Here is an 11,068-nt window from a genome sequence, read left to right on the forward strand (position 1 = left end):
CTGGCCTGTGGATGAAGACGGTTTCTCAGAGTTAGAGTTAGAGGAAATCATCTGAGAAGAAGCTTTGACCCTCTGTTTTTACCTCCTCCTGTTGATTCGTGATGTTCCATCTGGCCTAAAGTCTCACTACAGAAACCTGATAGGTTAAAGGCGCTATTAATGTTAGATTAACTTTCCTAAAGCATAGGAATGTAAATAAAAGTAGGTGTGGGTCGTCCGGGTAGCGTAGTGGTTTAGTCTGTTGCCTAACCAACACAGGGATCGCCGGTTCGAATCACTGTGTTACCTCCGGCTTGGTCGGGCATCCCAACAGACACAATTGGCCGTGTCTGCAGATGGGAAGCCAGATGTGGGGAGGTGTCCTGGTTAGTTGGGTGCCTGTTTGGGGGGGGGGGACTGGGCGAATAGTGTGATCCTCCCACACGGTACATCCCCATGGTGAAACTCCTCACTGTTGGGTGAAAAGAACTGGGTGGCGACTCCACAAGTATTGGAGGAGGCATGTGGTAGTCAGCCCTCCTCTCCTACTACTCGCCATACATCTTTCCCTTTGCCTTCACCACCTCTTTCTTCACCTTACGCTGCATCTCCTTCTACTCCTGTCTACTTTCTTCTTGTTTCTGAATATTCCACTTCTTCTTTGCCACCCTTTTCTTTGCCAGCCTCCACACAACAGTCTTCATTCTTGTACTTCCCCCATTTGATCCTTGGCTCTGCCTTCACTCGTTTCCTCTTCTTGGTCTCCAAAGTCATCCTACAGACCACCATCCAATGCTACCTAGCTATGTTCTCCGCTGTCACCACCTTGCAGTCTTCAATCTCTTTAAATTGCACCTCCTGCATAAGTTATAATCCTCCTGTGTGCACTTTCCTTCTCTCTTATACATCACGCAGTGTTCCTCCCTCTTCTTGAAATATGTAGTCACCACAGCCATTTCAGAATCAGAATCAGAATAAGAATCAACTTTATTGGCCAAGTGTGCCTATTCACACGAGGAATTTGACTCCGGTACACAGTAGCGTCTAGCACTTGTAGACATCAATCGCACACAAAAAAGAGAAAAAAACAAAACAAAACCAATAAAAAAAGAAAAAAACAGAAGCAATAAATGGAACAACAACAAGACATTGGAGGCAAGCATGTATGCACAACAGGTATGTCGCTACTATACAGAGTTTTGTTATGGTTGAGTAATCAACATGTATGCCCGATGGCCAGTACTCCACTGGATACACATACACATGGTACACAGACAACAGCACCTCTAACAGACTAACAAAGTAGATGGGATTATAGAGTAGGGGAAGGTTGGAATCATGTGGAGGAATACAGTGACATCATAGATTGGTAGTTTCCAGGGTTACTGACATCCTGAAATTAAAAAAAAAAAAGCAAAGAGAAAAAAGGGGGAAGTTGGAGAAAAGACAAACAAGGAGGTGAACCAACCAGAAAAACCTCAGCACTCCTTCAGAGACGGACTCCTCTCCATGGGAGCAGAGCTCTTCTCCTCCCCTCCGGACCAGGACTCCATTCTCTGCTGGCCTCATTCCTCTTTGTAATTAGCCCTAATCACCGTGTGTGCGTGTGTGTGTGTGTGTGTGTGGGTGTGTGTGTGTATGTGTGTGAGTGTGTGTGAACCAACCATTCAGTAGATCCTATTTGAATATGAATCTCCCCCATAGTGCAGGCGTCGGACACAGGAGACAAAAGACTCGCTCACTTTAACATTCTGCCCACCCCTCCGTATACCCCCCCATCTGAAGAGAGGCCTGGACTTCCTAAAACAAGGCCTCCTTAATAAAGACAATCTCCTTTTCTTCTGTTCTGTAAACCCAGACAGAGAGAGAAATGGAGAGAGAGAGACAGAGACAGAGAGAGAAATGGAGAGAGAGAGAGAGAGAGAGAGAGAGAGAGAGAGAGAGAGAGAGAGAGAGAGAGAGAGAAGAATATAAGACCTTGCCACAATTCAGCCCAAATTTTCAGCTTTCCTGGTGTCTTTTGCCATAGCTCTCTGTCTCTCTCTCTCTCTCGTGTGGATATATGTATACAGATACAGGACAAAGCATTGGGTATAGAAAAGTGTTGTTATATTCATAAACACCATGTTGCACCAAAACATGTAGTATTAATAAAGTATATGTATCTTTTTTCTATAGACGTCAATCCTCTGTGCTGTCTGAATTTGTGTGTGTGTGTGTGTGTGTGTATTTGTGTGTGTGTCTATTGTGTGTATTTGTGTGCCACTCGAAGGAGGTCACACCCAGTAACTTTCAACAGGAAGTTAAAAAAAATCTTCAGAATTGACCCTTCGCTAAGCTCCGCCCCCTTGGTTACTGTTGCTACGCCTGGCAAGCTATCGTCCGTCCACGAAATTTAAACATGGTGTTTACTGTCATGTCAGTGACAGATATTCCAGGTGAATTGACATCCAATTTCTGGAAAAGCAAGGAGATATCAGAGAGAAGCAGACAGAAAGGCTTGCAATATGCATTTGAAAGCTACATCCATGATAAAATTTGTCAGCGTGTGAATGAAGGGGAAATTAAAATTGAGGCTAAAGCCTACAGCTCCCAGTATAAGACCCAGGCACCCCACGTCTTAACTATTCACGTTAAGGACAAGGAGATAAATGAACAACAATGCTCGTGTACAGCAGGGTAAGACAATATAGATAGTTGTATTTTAAGCTGATATTTAATTATGAGTCCATATAGCCTACTGGCTAGCTTTCAGATCTAGCTAAAATTAGGCTATGTTTTAGCTAGCCAGGCTAGCCAGCTGGATCAGGGGAGCTCACATGCACTTTCCCGTTTGTTTAAAGTGCACCAGGATATTGCTCACACATCGTGGGCTTGATCCATACACTGGATCTTATAAAGGCAAAAACAGAAGAGTCAGCTAAGTCCTGCACAAGTTTGCCACAACAATGGCACAAACCAAGAGGTGGTAAAATAAAGGCTGTGTCCGTATCATCGGTGGTGGTCGCAAAGCGGAGACCAGTTGACTGTCACGTTAGCTAACCTAGCTAGCTAGGCTAGCTAACGTTAGCAAGCTTACCTTGGAGCAAACAAATGTGTTTTTTTGTTTATCCTCGATGGATTCAGCTGTGAGTGAGGTCTTCCACACTGTTTGATCCACATTCGACATTTTTCCTCTTGTGTTTTATGCTTAGGAAAAGCCCAAAATACGACCCCACCCTCCAAACTTTTAGGATATCTGCTGTCTGATTTGCAGGTAACGTAAGCGCACCGCTTCGGCATTTCCTCGATAGCTTGCCAGGCCTCCCCTGCTTAGTAACGGTTACTAACGTAGGATTGGACAGTGGCTGTTCTAGGGCGGGGCTTAGCGAAGGGTCAATTGTGCTATCAAATAATCTTTAAATTAATCCTCAGACAGCATCCTCGCATCCTAAACTGCACCGAGTCGATTTTCCGTTTACCAGAACATTAAGGTCTCCCCCGCCCCGCAAAAAAATTCACCTTTTTAAAGTAATATGCTATCTGTCATTGATATATCTATATCTGTAACAATCTTACTTTTTTATTGGATACAGGCAGTACCCGGATTACTAACGAGTTCCGTTTTTGAGTCTGTAAACCGAATTTGTATGTAAGCCGGAACTTTTATGTTCAGTTCACATCTAGCGTCAATTCGTCAAATGTTTGTCTTAGTATATAGTATATATTTTACCTAAAACATCTAACTATAGTATTGTAGCGAATTAGAGGAGCAACCATAGAAACTGCCGCAGCCGGGACGCGACTCCGTATTTTCTGAACTGCGGGAGACATCGCTAACCGCTCGACTAAAGGGTCCGACTTATTAATCAAGCGCCAACGTGTCTTCTTATCCATGCACGTAACACTACCCCCGTCCTTCGGGAAAGCGCGTCCGCGCGTCCGCGCTTTCCCGAAGGACGGGGGTAGTGTTACGTGCATGGATAAGTAGGTACGTTGGCCATTTTCTAACGGGTCGGTCCCTTTAGTCGAGCGGTTAGCGATGTCTCCCGCAGTTCAGAAAACACGAGTTCACGCCTCGGCTGCGACAGTTCCTGTGGTTTCTCCCTAAAATCGCTACAGTATTGCGGCGAATTCTACTAGAGTGTTTCTGCTCTAGGTTCATTCGCATATTACCCACAATGCAACTGAGGTGTTGATGTTCTGGTTATGTTGTGGGATATTGAACATGTTAAAAACGGACATATCTGTTACAGATAGCGGTGATGTGGCAGAGGGTAATGGGGACGTTATGAGAGAAGTTGTAGAGGAGCTCAAGCAGGAGTCGTGACAACTTTCTCTTTCGGCTACACAACGTGCACCATTTATTCCTTCCACCATTACAACGACAAAAAACCCGCGCAGCGGAAGTGTGTCACTGTAAACCCGAACCGAGGAAACAGCAGCTGTAAACTAACGTTCCTACTAGCTCAATAAGGGGAAATATGTAGCCCCATAACCACTACACACGTCCCCCCAGAATTCGCCTTAATACGAAAAGTCAGTGTGGCGAGAGGGGCGGATCTCTCTGCCCCAACGGCTCCGCTGAACAGGAGCTGGGGGCTGGTTAACCGCAGGCAAATCAGCAGAGTCCTCACAGCTGGACCGGGGAAAGGGAGGGGCTGGGGAAGCAGGGGGCGGCTCGCCGGGGGACGGGGGCAGAGCCGGGGGGCGCCCCCGCCGTGGGGGCAGGGCAAGACCAACAGGGCGGTCTAAGTCCAGGTGAGCAGGCTTGAGTTGAGGCGGTCCACAGAAACCCGCTCCAGCCTGCTGCCAACCTCCACCACAAAGTGCTTATCTCCAGTGTCCTGTACCCGAAATGGGCCGTCGTAGGGTGGCTGCAGGGGCCCGCGTGAGCGTCGTGACGGATGAAAACATACTCCGCCGACCGCAGCTCCGTGGGGACATAGGACTGAGAGCCGCCATGCTGAGAAGTGGGGACCGGTGCAAAAGCCCTGGCTTCCTCCTGCAGCGCAGTCCGTTGGCATCTGGCGGACAAGGGAGCTGTGGCGGTCGGAAGGAAATCCCCCGGGACCCGAAGTGGCTGTCCGTAGACCAGTTCGGCGGATGAGGACTGGAGGTCCTCCTTGGGAGCCGTCCTGAGCCCAAGCATGATTGGCCCAAGGCAGTTTGTCGATCCAGCGGTCGTCCTTGAGGGTAGCCCGCAATGCGGCCTTCATCGAGCGATGGAACCTCTCGACCAATCCATTCGCCTGAGGGTGATATGCTGTGGTGCGATGGAGCCTCCCCCCTAAACCTGCGGCGATCTCCTCCCATAGCGCTGACGTGAACTGCGGCCCTCTGTCCGAGGAGAGGTCAGATGGGGTGCCAAAGCGGGCGACCCAGGTTCCGATCAACGCTCGGGCAACCGCAGACGCTGTCGTGGACGAAAGCGGGACGGCCTCTGGCCATCGCGTGGTCCTGTCGACCATGGTGAGCATGTATGTGAAACCACGGGAGGGGGGTAGGGGGCCCACCAGGTCCACATTCACGTAGTCGAACCTCCTCTCAGGTACCGTGAAAGATATCAGGGGCGCTTTGACGTGCCGGTGCACTTTGGAGCGTTGGCACTCCACACAGGTGTCAGCCCAGTCCCTCACATCCTTTTTGAGTCCATGCCAGACAAAATTTGCTGCCACCAACCTCTGTGAAGGCTTTCTGCCAGGGTGAGACAGCCCACGGACTGCGTCGAAGACCCGTCACCTCCAAGCAGTCGGAACGACTGGTCGGGGCTGACCCGTAGAGACGTCGCACAGGAGCGTGGCGCCGGCGTCGTCGAAAGCCACATCCTCCAACTGCAGCCCTGTGTCGGCGGTCCTGCATGCCTGCACTCCTGAGTCGGCGGCCTGCTCAGCCGCCATCTGGCTGTAGTCGAGTCCCAAATGAGCGGCACCAGCGATGGCCCGGGAGAGACAGTCAGCGACCGGGTTGGACTTCCCAGCGACATGCCTCACGTTGGTGGTAAACTCTGAGATGTAGGCCAACTGTCGCTGCTGGCGGGCTGACCACGGCTCTGCCACCTTGGCCATCGCGAACACCAGCGGTTTGTGATGGACGAAAGCCGTGAACTGACGGCCCTCCAGTAGGAAACGAAAGTGTCTAACAGTGAGGAAAAGGCCAAGCAGCTCACGATCAAAGGTGCTGTATTTGCGCTCTCTCAGGTTCTACTGCCGGCTGAAGAAGGCAAGCGGCTGCCACGCACCGCTCACCCACTGCTCGTAAACCGCGCCGACAGCGTAGTCCGAAGCATCCGTCGTGATGGCAATGGGCGCTCCAGACACAGGGTGTGCCAGCATCGCCGCGTCAGCCAGGGCGGCCTTCACATCCTTAAAAGCCGTGTCCCTCTCTGCAGACCAGTCCACAGCGTGTTTGGGGGCTGTGCCCTTCAGAGCCTCATATAGGGGGCGGAGGAGATCGGCAGCCCGGGGATAAACCGGTGGTAGAATGACACCATGCCAATGAACTCCCGGAGGGACTGGGCCGTGTGTGGGCGTGGAAAGTCTGCGACGGCCTCCACCTTAGATGGAAGGAGGGCCGCCCCGTCCTTGGTGACCCGGTGGTCCAGGAAGTCGATGGTGCTCAGACCAAACTGGCATTTGGCCGGGTTAACTATCAACCCGTGCAGGCTTAGTCTCTCGAAAAGGGCTCTGAGGTGGGACAAGTGCTTGGACACGGAGGTGCTAGCGACCAGGATGTCATCCAGGTACACAAAGAGGAAAGGCAGGTCCCGCAACACTGAGTCCATGAGGCGTTGGAAGGACTGCGCGGCGTTCTTAAGCCCAAACGGCATGCGCAGAAACTCGAACAGTCCGAACGGAGTTGTCACAGCCGTTTTGGGGACATCAGCGGGATGGACGGGCACCTGGTGGTATCCACGGACGAGGTCCACCTTGGAAAAGATCACTTTCCCAGCCAGGTGGGCGGAGAAATCTTGGATATGAGGGACCGGGTAGCGGTCCGGTGTTGTTGCGTCATTGAGCCGACGGTAGTCACCACATGGACGCCACCCACCGCCAGGCTTAGGCACTATGTGGAGGGGTGAAGCCCACGGGCTGCTGGAGCGACGGATGATGCCGAGGCGCTCCATGTTCTCAAACTCCGCCTTGGCGACAGAGAGCTTGGTCGGGTCGAGGCGCCGAGCTCGGGCGTGCACCGGCGGGCCGGTGGTGACGATGTGGTGCTCAACCCCATGTTTGGTCGTAGATGACGAGAATGTGGGCTGAGTGAGGTCAGGGAACTCGGAGAGAAGATGGAGAAACACGTCCTCATTGGAGAACATGCTGGACAGCCTGACGGAGCCTGTATCGCTGAGTGCACACGCGTGTGAAGCAAAGGTGACGGCGTCAATCAGGCGTCGATTCCTGACGTCCACCAGCAGCCCATGAGCACAAAGGAAATCTGCACCGAGGAGGGGAAATGCCACGTCGGCGGTGACAAAATCCCAGCTGAACCGCTATCCGTTAAAACACATGTCAATGTGCCTCGTGCCGTACGTACGGATAGAGCTGCCGTTGGCAGCTTCCATGGGAGGGCCGTGAGCGCCCGACAGGGCGTCCACACTCGATGCAGGTACGACACTCCTCTGCGCCCCAGTGTCGCATAGGAAACGCCGCCCCGAGATGAAGTCTTGCAGGAAAAGTAGCTTGTTGTCCTCCACGCCGACGCCCATGGCCACTAGTGAGCGCCGGCCTTGGCGTTTCCCGACGAGCTGAAATTGCACGGGGAGGTGCACTTTTTCGCCTTGCCCCCGAACTTTGCATAGTAAAAGCACAGGCCGGGCTCCTGTCGCCGACCTGGGGTTGCCGCGGCGACCACCATGGAGTCACCAGGTGGTGGCGTGTGGGGGTGGGCAGGGGTGAGCGCGGACGCGCAGTGCTGCTGTTGGCTGGCCAGGAAGAATTTGTCAGCTTCTTCAGCTAGCTTGCGGCAATCGGTAATGCTGGTGTTAGCCAAAGCGGTCCGCGCCTGAGCAGGCAGTTGTCGCAGAAACAGTTGGACAAAGAGGAAATCAGGTGTGTGCGCCGGTCCCAGCAGATTCAGCATTTTGTCCATGAGCTCGGATGGCTTGCTGTCACCCAAGCCTTGCAGAGAAGAGACGGTGGGCCCTCTTGGCGTCGGAAAGTTCAAAAATCTTCAAGAGGTGGTCTTTGAGCCCCTTGTATTTGTCTGCCGCCGGAGGATTTGTAAGGAGACTCACCACTCTAGTTTCGAGTCGAACATCCGAGCGCCGATACCACGTAGTAGTATTTAGTAGCATCATCCGTTATTTTGCGGATAGCAAACTGCGCTTCCGCCTGGGCGAACCATGTCGTTGCCGATGACTCCCCGAACTCTGTCAATTTGAGAGAAACCGCGTTGATTTCGTCAACCATGTTCGTTCGAAAGATTGTCTCTGATAACTACCAAGAGACAAACGTAGGGGTCACCAGTGTAGAGGAGCTCAAGCAGTAGTCGTGCACCATTTATTCCTTCCACCATTACAACAACAAAAAACCCGCGCAGCGGAAGTGTGTCACTGTAAACCCGAACCGAGGAAACAGCAGCTGTAAACTAACGTTCCTACTAGCTCAATAAGGGGAATTATGTAGCCCCATAACCACTACAAAGTTGTATTAGACAACATGCTATTTACCACCATGAGGGTAAAGAGTAGGCAAATAGATAGGGTCGCTTCGGTGGCCAAGAAAAGGGTGGAGCTAAGATCCATACAAACTTGTGTCTGTTTTGACTTGCTTGACTTGCGGTCATTAAAAGCTTACTTGTTAACTCCGAAAGGTTGGCTAAGACGTCCATTATTTAACCACGTCGCAGTATTTATAATTGAGAGAAAGACATTTCTTACATTTCAAACTCCGCACCTAACATTGTCCCCGGAGCGGGTCGTTTGACGCCAGCAAAGAGCCCGTTCGAGGCTAGCCTCACCAGGTAAGTGAAAAAACTTTCGTTTCAATCGCGATCGTTTTCCTTTTCTTCAATGCATCACCATCCCTTGCATCAGATATACACGTTGAAGCCATAATTACAAGGGTAAACACATGAAAATTGTAATTCAAAACACAACGCACACAACAATGTTTACGCGATTCGACTGAAAATGGCGACGACGGCGTGGCATGGTTCTCCCTCGGGTCGACGAACCGCCTAAAACACGCAGTGTTTTGAGTAGTTTGTCCGTTCGTTAGTACGAACCATTGTGCGTATCTTGATCTTTAAAAATAGCAGGCTTTGCGGAGGTCGGTTTGTAAGTAAGGGCGTTTGTAAGTCGGGCGTTTGTAACCCAGAGACTACCTGTATTTTATGCAAGATGACCTTTTACTTCCTACAGCCACCACTACACTATTTACCATGCTAAACCGGTACCAGTATCTTAACATTTTGTTCCAATGTCACCTGAATATCTATCCCCATGCAGCACATCTGCTTTGAACTTACAGCATCTTTAAGCAGAAACCTGTTGGTCAGTTTCATCAAATTAGAGGAAGGTAGTACACATGACAATACATAGAATATTCTCTAGCGATCACGGATGAATAGGCTCGGTAGCCCTTGGCTAACGGGTCGGACCCTTTAGTCGACTGATTAACATTGTCGCCCGCGGTGCAAGAGATCCAAGTTCGCGTCCCGGCTGTGACGGTCCGGCCGTGACGGTCCGGCCGGGCTGCAACCCCCCCCCCCCCCCCCCGTATTCGCTACATTGATGTCAGAAGTGGGATGGTGAGTGTAATGATCTGTGCCCTCTGGCTATGTTAACTTATAACATTAATAAAGCAAGGACGACTTCTCTCGTGCTGGGTGTTTATTCACCGACCGGATTCCCACTGACGTTGTTACGTACATCACGTGACTTTGTTGTGGCGCTACGGAAAGCCGTAAGGGACATTAGCAAATCAAATATTACTAGCAAATATTACATCTCCCTTTTTCTGAAAAGTGCTGCTTTCTCTGCAGAGATACAGACCACGTTGAGCATGTTTATAAGCGAATACAATCTTAATAAGAAAGAATATGAAAGTGGAACTCTTATATAACTGGACTGCAACAAAGTAGTGTAAAACATTTCCTTCACTGTCTAAATGTGACACCGTAATAACATTTCATCTTTTTTTTTTCATTTCATTACTGGTAACTGCAAACAGCAGGTAGGTACACAAGGTAAGTGAACGCTGTAAATATTTCTTTTCAAAACATAGCAGGTATAGTACAGGTTGGTGTAAAATTCTCTTTTTTAACATTCATAAGTCAAGGATTTGTCTTGGTTTGATCGTGCGACCTGACCTCGTGGTGTAACCAGGCTGTGTGTCTGGTTGTCGCTGATTGTTCGTGTCTGGAGGTTCAGCATGCTCTTGCTGATGGGCTTGTGTGTTGTTGTTAGCGCTGGTAACAGTCTGCTGTGAAGTGTGTGTGTGCGTAGTGTGAGTGTTCACTCTGCTTTGTCGCAGGTGTTGACGGTTGCGTTGGTAGATCTGACCTTCTTTGGTTTGGATGTGGTAGCTCCTGTCTGTGTTCGCTGGTCTTTCCACAGTTGCAGGTCTCCAGGATCCATCCTCCTGCCGGAAGCGGATTGGTGTGCCTGCGGGCAGGTGGGGCAGAGGTTTGGCTGTTCGGTTGTAGTATGCCTGCTGGCGCTGTTGACATACCTCTCTCCTTTTGTGAACATCCTCCTGACTGGCGATCTGTGGCTGCAGGTGTTTTGCTGTTGATGGGAGAATGGACCGCAGCCTCCGACTCATCAGTAGCTGTGCCGGTGATTTCAGGTTGTCCACCGGTGTGTTGCGATACTCCAGTAAGCTCATGTAGGGGTCTTTGTTCTCAGCTTTGGCTTTGTCCAGGATGCGTTTGGCCGTCTGGACAGTCTTCTCGGAGAGGCCGTTGCTCTGTGGGTAGTGGGGGCTTGTGGTGGTGTGTGAGAAACCCCATGTCTGTGAGAAGTTGCGGAACTCACCAGAGCTGTAGCACGGACCGTTGTCGCTGATGATAGTCTCGGGGATTCCGTGTCGAGCCATTGCTGCTTTCAGCTTCATGATGACGGCAGATGAGGTGCAGCTGTAAAGTCTTTCTAGCTCGAAGAATC

The sequence above is a fragment of the Lampris incognitus genome, chromosome 13, assembly GCF_029633865.1.
Source record: "Lampris incognitus isolate fLamInc1 chromosome 13, fLamInc1.hap2, whole genome shotgun sequence".
In the NCBI taxonomy this organism is placed as follows: Eukaryota; Metazoa; Chordata; class Actinopteri; order Lampriformes; family Lampridae; genus Lampris; species Lampris incognitus.